The following is a 16,296-nucleotide window of genomic DNA, read 5'->3' as shown; positions in this document are numbered from 1 at the left end:
TGTGTGCTTGATGTCAGTGCTGATGTGGCTGGGAGGCCAAGTATGTCCCTGGAGCAGCTTCCAAGTAAGTTTACATATGGTAACATTTATATTTACTTATAGAATAAAATATATATTATTTGACTTCTACTTCCTGTGATAATTTCTTTGTATCTGTACCTATTGATAAGCAGTAGAGCTATACAAGAGAGTTGTTCAGTACACATGGATGTGGGTGGATGTCTCAGCCAAGTTTCAGTATAGTTATTTCTTACAGGACATATAAGCAATTGTCTATTCACTATCCCCCTGTGTTATTCCCATTGTTGTGGTTAATTGCCATCTTTTCCTTGCTTCATTTCTTCCAGGACCACCCTCCCTGCAAAGTGTGGAGACATTTGCACATGGTAAGCAAATGTTTATTTGCTTATTACTAAGCATTATTTAGATACATAATTATCTGTATGTGTGAGAAGGGTGTAATGAGTGTCTGTATTGCTGTACCATCTGTGACTATGTGTCCAGTGTTGCTTTTTATCATCTATATTGGTTTAATATTTAGTGTACTAATAATTTCATTCCTGTGTTTGTTGCTTATTATCACAGGTGATACAGGGAAGTGTAGGACTCCTCCCACCTGATGTCTGAGTATCAGTAGGCTCTGATGATGATGGTGGCCAAATGGAGGCACAGTCTGGGGGTGCAAAGGTTGAATCTGATGCTGAGGTTGTGACTCACATATCCCATGGATTTCCTTCCTATCCACTAGGCCTTCAGATAGTGGACAGGTTGAAAGTGACACACATGATCAGGGTAGTGTGGTTACTGTAGCTTCAGTGCCAGTTGACTCTGGCTATAGCCAAAGTGTGGGCAAGGTGCCATGCAGGAGAAATGATAGGGGTTCTCAGAGGAGGCCTGTTTTCCACACTGCACTTGATCCTGGTGTGTCATTATTTGCCACTTGATGTATGTTTAGAGCCATCATGAAGGCATAGGCATGTTTCACTAGAGCCTCCAAGGACATGCTTTGGGTTCTAGATGTGGCACAGGCTGATGTGTGTGTCTTCTCCTGCCATACGGCCAATTCTGTGGATCAGATGAATGACACAATGGAACTGGCAGTATCTGTGATGGAACATCTGCTAGGAGGGAGACAGCATCCACATGGCCGTAGAATCGCAACATCATCTGCTGTTACCAATGTGGCCGGGCCTAGTCCCACTCCCATAGTGGCACTATTTCCACTGCTCCATCAGTGGTTGAGGTGTCCACACTCAGACGTGGTAGGTCATGGGTCTTGAACCTGGCCATAGTCATGAGGAAAGCTCTTCCAACAGACATTGCGCACGTTCAAGCAGCCCCAGCACATCTGACCATTGGCATGGAAATGCCAGTGCAACTCCTGGCAGACCCAGATCTCATGGTATGGTTGGGGGTGACAAAGATGAACTGATACCTCTGCCATGCATGGCTCACACCTGTCTGACATGCCAGGACATAGAGCTAGCACAGAGCTTGGCTATGTTCATGCAGACATTCACACACACATTTCATATCAAGTGCCCATACACATGTGCACACACATAACAGGTACATGAGCCATTCATGAGGCTTGCAGGTCATTCTGTCTCACTGGCCATTTGATAATTGGCTACATTTCTGCCTGCCTTTCTTACTCACACAGACAGTCACTACTTTGGTGTCAGTCTTGGTCTCCTGCCCCCACTCCCCATCTCTACCTCTACCCTGTGCAAATGATGATAACTGTGCCATCACCTGTTTCTATCGTTTGGATTTAGGTATACATATGCATTTTCTTCTGATGCACAGGTTGCATAGCTAACTGAGTGCTTAGTACATATATTGGTGATGCTGTTTTGAAACTTTTATTGATTTCTTGCAGCCTTTTTACTGTTGTGGTTTATACGCCAGTGAGGCTTATTACTCCACTTGTGAGAACGGAGGGATAATTAGGCTTTGGACTGTTTTTTCTGTTGTTTGCATGTTTGATACATGAGGCATGTTGCCATAAGTCAGTCCTGTTACATAGTGATGCCATTGCTGGACAACTCACACAGACACATTCTACTTAGGTACATTTTCAAGTAACAGTATTCAAGTAGCTGCCATTCATTTGTGTTTTTACCCATTTATTTTCCTGTTCCAAGTTCAACTTTAATAGTCCTGCAGTTACAACTGTTGTAATTCAGGGCTGAGTCTGTCTGATGCTAGCAGTACAGAGCCATTACATGTGTAAATAAAGGTGATGAGTGTTGCCTGGCATCAATTTTACTGTATGTATGTGCATAGGATGAATGCTATACACCTTAGGTGGTCAGCATGTGTGCTATTCATTACTTCTTGGCCAGGCCAAGGGCATATTGTGCATGCCTATGTCTACTTGCATCCACAGCAACAGGTGGGTCCCCCTCTGAGTCTTCACTTGCATGTGGCTGTGATGACATTGCCAGTGGTGGTAGAATGAGTGCTCCTTCCCCTTGGTGTTTCTGTTGCAGCTGTTTTCTCAAGATAACATTGTGTAGGATAGCACAAACAGTGAAAATATTGCCACAAGTATTGGGATCATATTGCAGGGCACCTCCTGATGTATCTAGGCACTTAAACGTCGACTTCATCAGCCCAAACACACACTCTATGATATTTCTTGTTTGAGCGTGTGCCTCATTACAGCATTCCTCCTTGGATGTGTGTGCATTTCTGATGGGTGTGGCCATGGTTCTAGTCTATACCTTGCATCCCCCATTAAATGGCCTTGTGAGCCATATCCACAGAAAACCTCTGGTAGAGCTGTGAGTTGTGCCAGATATGGGAGTTAAGGTAACTGCCAGAGTTGCCAGCACACACATTCAGGATGATTCCCTTAGCATCACACACAGCCTGGCAGTTAATGGAGTGGAAGCTCTTTCTGTTTATGTAGACCCTTCCCTGTTCCCCAGGTGGTGCTTTGATCTCAATGTGTGTGCAGTCTATGGTCGCTTAAGGTAAGAGTCTCTAGTATATAGACCTCAACCTCATTACCACAATCAACAGAACATGCTGGAGGGACAGGTTCATAACGCAGAGACTGCCCATGCTATGGAATAGATTTCCCATACATGTCAAGCAGAGCACCTCATTGGTCCTCTTCAAGTGAAATCTTGATCAGTGGATGGGAAATAGAAACTTCACTCCAGTAGGTCTACTTGATAGAGGCACAGGGAGCTACCATTGGGTGGCACAATGCCAGGGCACTTCTATGGGCTAGGCTTGTAAAGGCTCCAGGGCCATTAACCTTGTACACACCTATGAACCTATGAACCTATGGCAATCAAGACTTCAGAGAAGTGTGATACAGGGTAGAAATCCTCAGACTTGTAGCTCTGTCCTCAGCTGTACGGAGAAAATATATATAGTTACTGGCATACTGCAGCATAACATTCAAGAATTGATGTAGGATCCTGGATGCTGATGTTGTGACACTCCCAGCATGTCCCTGTTGGTCTCTGGAAGGTTCCTGCAGCTAATATTCTGAGTGCTGTACATACCTTGGTCTCCATAGATATTTTCTGTTGTTATCAGTCGAGAATGACAGAGGTTGCAAAGTTCCTGGGGTGCGTCTCTATCCACCTTTTAGCACTCTGCTCTTTCCACCTCATGCAGGCAATGAAAAGTTAAATGGGGTCTAACCACCATTCTCCTTCTTGCCTGAGGTCTATGGGCAGCAGCAGCAGCATAGACGTGAGCCTGTTGCACGTACACATGCAGACGAGCAGCAGCCCCAAACATCCTTTCTTTGTAGTGTAGTTTCCATGGCTGTATTCCAATAGGTTTTGGAATACAAGGCGGAAGGCTACACTAAGTGTACGATTGACTTTATAGCTTGTTGAATAGCTCTGCCATCTTGGATTGGTTGATCAGCATACAGTTCAGCTGCTTATACTCTAATTAGCATGCCACAGTGTTTACTGTGTTTGCTCAGCTCTACGCATTGTGTAGAGACACTTACTGAATACAAATCAGTTCACAATCATGTAGGGTTTATCCAGTCCATACTATCTGGCTCTGGGGTGGAGTTTGAGCTGCATGTTTTCCATCCTAGCATTTATCAAGACTTTTTTAGCCAACTGGAAATAAAAGATGTACTTCCCTTTCTAGGCGCAAGTGAATATTTAAGCACTGTATTTAACATCAGTAACTTAATAACACCTGACGTAGTACTCATGCCAGCTCAAAAGTCTGTGTAATTGCAACATCTATGTTGGTCCAATAAAAGGTATTACAACAAGTCTGTGTTCCAGAGTCTTTGTGTTTTCTGCTGGTGGACCAGCACAGCATTTCTTTAATGTTTTTCTTTCTTTCAGTCCACACGCTCGGTCTCACTGAGTAGGCTTATACTTAAACATGCTACATGATCACACGCTGTTTAAAAGTGCAATCAAAGCACTGAAGACACCTATCAAGAACATGTGGATTTTAATAGCAGTAGGATAAATAAACATTCCCCTTGGCAGTGGGACCATGAAAAATGCCATCTAAAATCACATGCTTATTTCTACCTGGCAGGGATATAAATGACATCAAGGAAGTACTGAGGGTGACTGGATATTAACGGAGGACTTCGTTTCATGTATTTAAGTTTGGCAGCCAGGGTAACATACTGATGTATCAACCACAAATTTCACATATTGTCCATCTGCAGTGTCACAAAAAGTTAAATATACAATGCTGTAGAATAATGCTATAGACAAGCAGTGGTAAAAATATAAACGTTAAAGATTCTCAGCCCAGTTCATTAGCCTTTCCTTTCTTTGTATTATGTAGTCTAGTTACTCAGTATCTAATACTCCTTTGAGCATGTTTCCAAACTCACATGAAATATTTTAATGTGCTTTAGGTATACGCAAATAATTGATGCAATGACCAGAGCCATAATAACAAATTTTCTGGGTCATTTCAGGTCATAACTATGTATCCTTTTTAAGCTGCTGCAAGACCCATAATGAGGCCCACAAAAGACAAACATGCTGGATAATTTATTTACATTTGAATGAATTCCAAACAAATGTGATATGCAAACCATAAATCAGCATCTACGATCAGAAGAGTTTCCTTGCAATCATCCATGTCAAGTTTCATTATCAACTTTGTTTAGTCTATTTTCTAGTTATTATTTTGTACTGTTTTATACGGGAAGAGGGGCACTTTCTAGGTCAGCACACAAAGTACATTCATTGTGAGTTCAGGATCTTAGTTAAGGCAATTCCTACATTTAAAAAAAATCTACAATCCCACTTTTTTGTATTAAATTACTAGACTAATGCAGTTATGGGTTGTTTATTAAATATGCTGTACTCTCTAAATCGATAGCAGAAAAACTACTGAATTTAATCCAAAATATGTATTTCCAAGATGGCATAAAGTTCTGTAAAATTAAGCAAAGAGGAGCAGTTTAGGAAACAGAAAGAAATTAACTTGAAGAGACTGAATATAACAGCTTGAACTCAATGCAAAATTGCAGGGCAATGAACAGAGAGAGAGAGAGAGAGAGGAGGAGAAGCCCAAGGACTAAATATCTATTTTGGGATGGAGTGAAGGCTGCAGCTTCAGAAGACTGAAACTGACTTTTAAGCGCCATAGACTAGGTAAACTAGAAGGCAAAGAGGAAACATTGTTCACATCAAGGAGATTTACACTTAGCAGAAATGGAACTTGTTCAAATGCAAGCCCATAGTGTGACAAAAGTACAAGCATCCCACTCAACTGTCCAGATTTTTGCCGAATGTCCAGATTTGTGCCTCATATTTTTGGTTTGTTCCTCATAAAATTTGTGATTTTCTGACAAATCACTGAGGACTGAAATCACTAAATAATGACTTACATTTGAGTTTCAGACTGCGTATTCATCAGAAAATGCATGCTAACAGAAATCCTGGTATTGCAGCACCTTTCTAAGTTTGTAAGAGCAGTATTTAAAATCTGTCCCTATTTTTGGGCCTTTGTCCCCCCCAATATTTTAGGCCTTGTCCAGATTTCTTGCACTAAGAGTTTGAGATGTGTGAGTACAAGTGGTTGAGTAATACCAACAAAAATGAAACAAAAGCAATGCAGAGGATGGTAAATAGCTTAATTAACGCAAGGCAAGGCATTAGTCCATATTAATAAAATATGATACACTGAATATATAAATACTTGACAAAATAAATGTGAGAGAAAACAGCTAAGATTTGACATCTTCAACTGTTTTAAAATTACTAACATTATAGACGTAAGGTAGTTCCTCCAAAAGTACGAACTAGAATGCTGTACCACTGCTAAGAACCATGAGGTTGATGACAACATACTAAAGGAAAGGTAGAAGGATTCTTCTCTGCAGAAATATCAGCAAGAAAGACTGTACTGTTGCGGAGTGGATAAGATTATCAAAATGGTGGAGAATTATAAAAATGAGGAAACTAGTATAATAAGGAAGAAAAAGAATAATGTGCAACATATGTTTAAGTTTATGAGAGATGCATACATGGCATGTCAGTGCATGTCAGTCCATTTCCAAAACAAGAAGAAAAAGCAACAAGAAAATAATACGTTTATTCTGTAACATCTTTACAATAACAAAATGTTTACCCAGGTGTCAGATGTTTAAAGTACGTGTCAGGAAGAGTTGGTTTTGCGTTAAACTTTACCCTGGTGAGAGCCCCGAGAAGTCTGTCCTCCAGTCAATTAATACTTACGCTAGCAGTGACATGACACACAAACAAGGACTCATGCAAGACGCAAAAATATGGCACAGACTTTAAAGGATGAAGGCCTTCCTAAAATCCTGAAGTATATTTAGGGACTGGTATAGGTCTGGATTTAGAAGAGAAAAACTTGAATCAGGGATGAATTGATACTATTTCTTCAGTATAAAGAGAAATCATCCCGCTAGACTTAGCTAGTAGAAAGGGTAAAATGTCCACCAACTTTGATTCGCTACAAGGTATATGCTTCAAAACAATTAGTAGTAAAATGTACTCTGATGGAACAGTCTTAAAAATTCTATTGTAAAACTTGTTCTTTATTCAATGGCTGACAACATGACAAATAGACACCTGATTAATGTTTAACTCCTGTATCCTGCACTTACCAAATAATGGTGAACTGTGTTTCTTTTAATGATGTGGATTATTGCGTCTCTCAACTAAATTTGCATACATGCGCACCACACACACACACACACACACACACACACACACACACACACAAATTCAAAAGCATGCTGTTGACCCAGACATTCAACTCACCCAAAAATGGGCTGGCGACTGGCAAGATCCTCTTCTATGCACTACAGTGAATGCCATCTGACTATGCATGAACTATTTCATGTACAACACTGTATCCAAGCTCATTCATGCATTATCACTCAGTGTCTGACCAGGGTGACTGAAAGTAAGTCATTGTAAAACTTATCCAACAGAATGATTTCCTTTAATAAAAAAAAGGCTCATTCACAAGTCTTTCCATTGGTAGGGCAATAATATACACGAGTCATCTAAAAGCTATACATTTCTCATGAAATTCAGTTATTTGCCATTCTGTCTAAATCTTCTCACCAAACTGGGATGAAAGCATGTCAGTTCTGGACTGATGCGGAAGTATTTTATGAGCAAATGACCACCAAACAGTATGTTTCGCACATAGTCTTGAATGTAGATACAATCCAATCAAATTTTAAGGGCACTTGGTTTTAGGAGGACTGGCTTTGACAAAAATCAGAGTACCTCAGTAAATTTGCAATGCACATGCATGAAGGTTTAAATAACAAAGGAGAAATCATCAGAACTGCCTTTACATAGACAATAATTATTGGAGTGAAACTTAAACAAGTAAATCAACAATAATAAAACAATCACTGGGTTTTTCAAGCTTGTCAGCAGTTATCATTAACAAAATATCATATATTTCAAGAAATAAAAAGAAAGGCTTAATAAGTAGAAGAGAAAATGGCACCATTTGCATCAGTTGGAAGCAAGAAATGATAGTCAAAGGAAAACCCAAAGGAAAATGTAGTTAGTTCAGACTTGAATGGAAGCAGTCATCTTATAGCTACAACAAGGAATGAAAAAGTGAAGTCAACAAACGAGATAGCAGTGCTTCAGAACGTAGACACTGAGCCTTCAGTGATTAAATCCAAAACAAATATGAAACTGTCTAGATATGGAGTTTGATATAAACTCTTTAGAAGAAGGAATGATTATGAATCTTTATGAAAAAAAACTCTTAAAACCCAAGTGGACAGCACAGTGGGTTCCGACAGGATTTTCCTCAACAACACAGCCTCATATATACTGTCATATGTAAAGTTATAGAAAGTCTTATCATGGAATCAATAAGGACATAGGAAACCTCCAAACATTGAACTCATCCCAGTTTGGTTTCATCAAAGGCAGGTCATGCCTACTCGACTTAGTGGAATGTTTCAAAAAAGTTAAAAGAGTGATGGATAAACAGAAGACAGTAGACATTGCTTACCTTGACCTGGCCAAAGCCTTTGACACAAAACTCCACTCGGGCATTGTTAATTAGCTTGCTAAATTATAAATACATCCTTATGTCACCTACTGGATTGCAAATTGGTTCAGAGATAGGAAGCAGGAAGTTAAGATATGTGAAGCCACCTCCACCAAAAAATTGTCCTTAACGGGGTCCCACTGGGCTCTGAACTAGGACCATTCCAACTTAGCATGCATTTCTTTGAAGTCAGAGCAAATGTCAAGAGTCTATGGTGGACCAGGTATGAAGATGACTACAAGCTGACAGCAGTCATTGAATCCCCCAAAAAGTCAGCAATCCTACAGGAGGGTTTGTGCCACACAAATAACTGATATTAGAGTCATGGATTAAAGCTAAATGCCAAAAAATGCATTATTGTGTCCTTTGGAAAACTGACTGCTCCAGGGAACTACACACTGCTAAGAGTAGAACCAGTAGTTAGGGATTTGGAAACATAGACAGTAACCTAGGATTCAACCAATATGTCTCCACAGCTGTAAGGAAGTCCTTCTATGCTGTGCAACTTATAAGTAGAGGGATAGCTTCTAGGTCCAGAGATGTCATTATCCCTCAACTAGAGTAAACACTAAGAAATCTTACAGAAACTATTCTGGGCCTAAAGCACATATCCTACATGGACTGTCTCAAAACCCTGTCACTATACTCGGTCTAGTACAGGTCACTAAGAGGTGACCTATGCCTGGCTTATAGGTCATCTTCAGACCCAGTACTTGTGGAGCTACTCCACATCCGCAAGTCTAATGGTACTAGGAAGACCTGGTCCAGGGACCTAAACCTCTACTGCAAAATGCACAGAAGAATTTGGAGGAACAAGTACATATCTCAGAGGATACCACTACTCTGAAGCAAACTTCCCATTCACGTAAAATAGAGCTCATCCGTGTCCCTATTCAAATGTAATTTAGACCAGACCACTGGATGGAAAATAGGAACGTGACCCCAGAACTAACCCATGTCCTCCTAATGGACAGAGGCAATGTTTAAACACCCTACCTTACAGTAGGGTCCCTAATATACTGAAGGTATGACCCCCCCCCCGCAAATTTTACCCTTTACAAATAAAAATTATTTAAACTAAATTATGGCAAGGATAGTTAAGCACCTATGGATAGCATAGCTAGGCATCAAATGGGTAACATGGCAAGTCGTAAAATAGCCCATCAGGGATGACTGCCTAGTATTCTTCTATGAATCTATGTAAACCAGTGTAGAAACTAGTGTTACAAGTCATTAGCCTTTTTAAATAAGTCATGTATAGTGATAGAAAACACTGCATACTGTCATCTTAGTACATATGCCGCTATCATATAATCAATAACCTCATAATCTAAACAGTTTTCTGTAAGCAAACACTGTAGGAGGTTTAAGGTATTGCACAATGAAGACTCTATCTTTGCTGGGTAGTTGTTATAGTTTTACTAAATCATTTGTCTGTGTGGCTTTTTAACCTTTGGTTTGAAAAAAATATTTATTTTATATATATATATATATATATATATATATATATATATATATATATATATATATATATTTGTTGTTGTTGTTTGTCTTTCGGCTTTTTCCCGGTAAGGGGTCGCCACAGCGGAGCTCCGGTCCGCTAATGACTAGCAGTAGAGTTTTACGAAATGCCGAGGTGCTAGCTCGATGCCCAACCTTCAACGAAGGCACGCCCATTTATGCACGCATGCCTTTCGAACACTACCCAACCGCGGGGAGGACATGCAGACTCCACACAGAAGGCACTCCCAAGCCACACCGAGAATCGAACAGGAGAACCTCTTGCTGTGAGGTAACAACTCTACCGCCGTAATAAATTGGTGACCTTGACATTATGATAGCTTTAACGTTATGATGTTGATCTACTGGGTGTTGGTGTACTGTCCATTCAGGCCAGTGCCCTACACCTATATATATATATATATATATATATATATATATATATATATATATATACATATATATGTGTGTATGCATGTGTGTATGTGTATAGAAAACATCCATATAATTAAACATTCATAATGTCAAACATTTTTTTTACCTGTAGAAGTGATCAAAACTCATTTGATCACTTCTACTATGGTTAAGTCTGTGTGAGATTGCTAACAGTGAGGACTGAGGAATTTCCCCTTTCCCCACTGTAGAGAGATCTCAGAGTTGATATATTTAAATAGCAGAGGGTGTGGGATGTGCAGGGGTCTTGACCCCTACAAAAAACAAAATTAGTGTTTTTTTTTTTATTATTTTAACTTTCAATCATGTGGGATTGATGCTTGATATGTTTGTGTGTTTGTGTGTTTTTGTGTGTGTGTATTTTGCGCTTGTTACTACTCAGCCAAGCTCCTCGTGGTCCTGCAGAGTGGTGCTAGCAGCAGAGAGGCTAAAAGAGTGACTGCTAACCTGATAAAAGTGTTTTTTTTCCTGCTACTACCTGGGCGACTGTCCGATCTAGCTAAACTGCAAGTATTTCTGCTTCTTGAACTGTTTTAAACTGTTTAAAGTTGTTTTTGCACCTGCACTTTTAAAGTTTGTCCTGTTTGTTGCATTTACCTGTTGAGGCTACACACTCAAGTGTGCTAGCCTGTGTTACATATTTATTGCATTTTCCTGCTGTTTGTTGAAAAAAAAATATCCTTGTTTCCTGTCTTTCCTGACCTAGAGTAGTCCAAATACAGGCTTTGCTGTATTCTGGACTTTTGGAAAGTTCCTGTGTTGCCCATTTCCTTTCTTGGATAAAGGGAGGCTTCTTTGTTCACCAGTGGCAGTGGGGAGCTTAGAGCAGCCTATCTATCCCTGGAGGAGTGTTCCCAGCACAAGAATCTGGTAGTCCATTGGCCGTTTTGGGCCAATTTCTAGCTCTTTCAAGTCCCCCTGTATAAAACCCACTTTGGCATGGTTTTTGCACTTGTTACTACTCAGCCAAGCTCCTTGTGGTCCTGCAGAGTGGTGCTAGCAGCAGAGAGGCTAAAAGAGCGACTGCTAACCTGATAAAAGTGTTTTTTCCTGCTACTACCTGGGCGACTGTCTGATCTAGCTAAACTGCAAGTATTTCTGCTTCTTGAACTGTTTTAAACTGTTTAAAGTTGTTTTTGCACCTGCACTTTTAAAGTTTATCCTGTTTGTTGCATTTACCTGTTGAGGCTACACACTCAAGTGCACTAGCCTGTGTTACATATTTATTGCATTTTCCTGCTGTTTGTTGCAAAAAAAAAACAAAAAATTATCCTTGTTTCCCATCTTTCCTGACCTAGAGTAGTCCAAATACAGGCTTTGCTGTATTCTGGACTTTTGGAAAGTTCCTGTGTTGCCCATTTCCTTTCTTGGCTAAAGGGAGGCTTCTTTGTTCACCAGTGGCAGTGGGGAGCTTAGAGCAGCCTATCTATCCCTGGAGGAGTGTTCCCAGCACAAGAATCTGGTAGTCTATTGGCGCAGCTTTGCGCGATTTTGCGCAGAGCGCAGCATTGGGCAGCTCCGCTTAATTGGGTTTAAACCATTCTCGGCTCCACAAAGTCTGCTCTTCACTTTTTCCCTTAGAACTGATCTAGTTCTCACAATAAACACCCTATTCCTACTCTAAAGCCTGGCACTTGCTCACTAAAGCAATTATATAAGTCAGCACTAAAAAATTAAAAGCACTACACTTTCACAAACTCCCCTTGAGTACCTTGTTCCCCATTGGCCCTTTTTTCAATTATAAAGGAATTCCCAATACTATTCTAGCATGTCCAAAGGTAAGTTGTCAATCTCCTCTCCGGTCCAGCTGGTGAATCTGGGAATCTTGAGGCAATGTTACAACTGCCTCATGTACACAGACAACCCTCTCCTCCTCCCAACAAATTCCAACACATGTGAGAGATGCAACCATATAGCCAAACTGGAGGCTAAGCTCTCTCAACTCAGTACTGACGTAACCAGTCAGGAGGAGAAGGAAACAACACTCACTACAATTCCAGTCTCACATAGACCTACCACGACAGCAAACCAAACACATAAACACACAAAAACATACTCAGAGGCTCTAAATAAAAATCTGCCTAAGCAGCAGAGACCTCCAAAGCAGACACCCAAGCAACCGCTACCCCAAAACAAAACACGTGCAACACATAGCTCACAAAGCCAGTGTGCCAAACAGTCACAGCCCTTAAGGCTAAACAACACACCTGATACACTTGTAATAGGTGACTCTAATGTCAGGCACACTGATGTCCCACTCACCAGGCTGAACAAGGAGAAGGTCACGGTGAGCTGCCTGTCGGGCACTAGGATCCGCCACGTAACACAAGCACTCAGGTCACTCAAAGGCAAGTACAAATATGACTCAGTCATTGTCCATGCTGGTGTGAATGACCTGAGACGTACCTCCCTGGACTACGTGAAAAGAGACATAGAGGAGTTCTCTGAGCATGTAGCCCAGGCCGGTATGACCCTGACCTTGAGTAGCATCTTACCCTCACCAAGAATGATGCCACAATATGACGACAAGATGATCAATTTCAACAATTGGCTTAAGTATTGGTGTCATTCAAAGGGGATCCAATGCCTGCCAGCCTGGGACGACATGCTCAACAAGCCACGATGCTTCGCTAGGGACGGCTTGCACCTGTCACCCCTGGGCTTTCAGATATTGGCAAAGGCTCTTGCCACCCCCATAGTGCCTTTTTTAGGCAAGGCTCAAAAGACAAACCCACCTCCATAGGTATTACAAGGGCTAAGAAACTAAGAGTAATGCTACTCAACGCCAGAAGTCTAAACCTCAAGATGCATGGACTCGAAACTCTCGTTAGCATGGAGAACATCGTTATCTGTGCAGTAACAGAAACCTGGTTCAAGGCTCCCGAGAGCAGCCCAGCACTACCAGGTTATACCTCATACCATGCTTTTCGGCCCCAAAACTTGGACTGAACCACAAAAGGAGGGGGAGTAGCAATATTCGTCAAAGATACCCACACCTCCAGGTTGGTGGCACAGCACGAAGCATCAGAGACTATTCATGTGCAACTAACAGTGGGTAAAACTGCCTTCCAGTTTATAGCCTGCTACAGACCACCCTCCCAAACCCAGGAACCCCACTCGGCCTTCCTGAGAACACTGGAAAATATCAAGGTCTCTCCAAACACCACTATATAGGGCGACTTCAACTACCCAAACATAGACTGGGAGCATTACTCTAGCTCCAACACCCTAGCCCAAAGGTTCCTAGAATTTATAAACTCAAATGCTATGGAACAACTTGTTACCACTCCCACAAGAGGGGAAAACATACTGGACCTGATCATCACCAACATGGGGGCTCTATGCTCCAGACCAGAAGTGTATCCCTCACTGGTAAGATCAGACCATAAACTAATCTCACTGGATATTCACATCCCGACCCCACCCCCTGCCCAGAAAACCACAGTGAAAAACTTCTCTAAAGCAAATTTCACACTCTTCAAAACCGAGGTGGAATCCTTCAAAGACCCCAGCCCTATGGAAAATACGGCCCAGACCGCAGAATCCTTTATAAACGCATTCTATGAACACCTTCAGGAATGCATGGATCATGCAATCCCAAATAAAACCAAGACCCAATCCTCCAAAGGCAGGCGTCCTGTCTGGTGGACCCCAGCCATAAACAAACTATACAATAGAAGGAGGAAGCTGCTACATGATAGAGCTAAATCCCAAAAAGGGAAGGCATCTCTGATCAGTATTAGCAAAAAACTACAGGCACTCATAAAATCGTCTAAGGCCAGCTTTGAGAGAAAAATTGCACAGGACACTAAGGATAATCACAAGGCTTTCTTTAGTTATGTTAGGAACCTGGGTGGGAATTCCCAGATATGCTCAGAATTAGTCCAAAATGACAAAAAATACACCGAACCCACAGACATTGCCAACATCCTAGCTGACAGGTTCAGCGCAAACTTCTCCCCCCTCTCCCCACCAAAAGGGCAAATATCTGTCCCAGCAGAGTGCTGCCCCCCTGACATCTCAGATGCTCAGGTAAGAGCCGCCCTCTCCAAAGCAAAAAACACATCATCAATGGGACCAGACGGTGTCCCGGGCTGCATCCTACATGAACTCCAAGAAGAGCTAAACCCAAACATAAAACTACTGTTCAATCACAGCCTTACTACAGGATATGTACCCAAAGAGTGGCGTACAGCAACAGTGGTCCCTCTCCACAAAGGTGGTGCCTCAACGGATCCTGGAAACTATCGCCCCATAAGCCTGACTAGCTTGGTCTGCAAAGCTATGGAAAGGATCATCATGGACCTCATAAATAAAGATATCGGAAACCTACAGACAATGGATCCTACCCAGTTCGGCTTTGTTAAGGGCAGATCCTGCCTCTTAAACCTGGTCGATTTCTTTGAAGCAGTCACCAAGGCCATTGACAAGGGGTAGGTGGTCCACACAGCCTACCTGGACCTCGCAAAAGCCTTCGATACAATACCCCACTCGGGCATTATAGATAAGCTCACCAGCTTAAATATAAACCCCTATGTCACTAGATGGGTTGCAAACTGGCTCAAGGACAGAACCCACATGGTTAGAATTGCTGGAGCCATGTCAGACTCCAAACCAGTTACAAGTGGCATCCCACAAGGCTCAGTCCTGGGACCTCTCTTGTTCGGTACATATTTCTCGGAGGTACAGGCCAACATGGAAGGACTGTGGCTGACCAAGTTCGCAGATGACTGCAAACTAGGCACCATAATCGACTCTCCAGCTGACACAAGCATCCTACAAAAGGGCCTCATAGAAACAGACAACTGGTGCCAGAGCCATGGCCTCAAGCTAAATGCTAAAAAGTGTATAGTCATCCCCTTTGGCAAAAACAAAGTGCCCACAAATTACCACATAGGTGGTAATCCATTAAGTACAGATAGCAAGCTCTCATTTGAAAACCACGTGGCCAAAGTGGTTAGAAAAACATTTTATATAGCCCACCTAATCATGAAGGGATTCACATCTAGATCAGGGGAGGTCATCATGCCTCTTTACTCATCCCTCATCAGGCCCGTAATTGAGTACAATGCCCCTTTTGGGATGTACCTTACCAGACACCTGCAGCAACTGGAAAGACCCCAAAAGTACCTCACCAAGAGGATCAAAGGGCTCAAACAGATGCCATATGCTGCCCAGTTAAAGAAACTCCAGCTCTACTCAGTGGCATACCGCCTGCTCAGAGGCGATCTGTGCCTGACGTATAAAGCCATGTCCAACCCGGAATTAATGGACATGCTGCACCTCAGAAAATCCAAATCCCATCGAGCTACGCGCTCGAGTGACTTGAACCTCAGCACTGAAATAAATAGGACATGCTGGAGGGACAGATTCATAACCCAGAGGCTCCCTTCACTCTGGAATAAAATCCCAGTCCAGGTTAGGCAGAATCCCTTATTGACTCTCTTCAAGAGGAATCTTGATGAGTGGATGGGAGATCGTAGGTTTACCCCGGGTATCACTTCTGTGTCACTGTTAGACAGAGGCACAGTATACTAACCTTGAAAAAGGGCATAGCAAAATTCATTTAAAATAGGTGGCGAAAGCCAAACACACTCTGGCTAGGCTTATAAATGCCCTAGAGCAGATAGCCTAGTATGAACCTATGAACCTATAAACCTATACTACTACTTTTGTTACTAATACTTTTAAATTTAAGGAGACAATAAATAAATATTGGCATTTACTGAAAACTGATGATTTTTTTTGACCAATGCCTAGATGATTATTGTTCATATAGCTATCGCCACGGTAAAAATGTGGGTGAACTACTTTCAT

This window comes from Protopterus annectens, chromosome 1.part2 (genome assembly GCF_019279795.1).
Source record: "Protopterus annectens isolate FY-2018-M chromosome 1.part2, PAN1.0, whole genome shotgun sequence".
Lineage (NCBI taxonomy): Eukaryota > Metazoa > Chordata > Ceratodontiformes > Protopteridae > Protopterus > Protopterus annectens.
The sequence above is the reverse complement of the archived record's forward strand: the minus strand, read 5'-3'. Positions refer to the sequence as shown.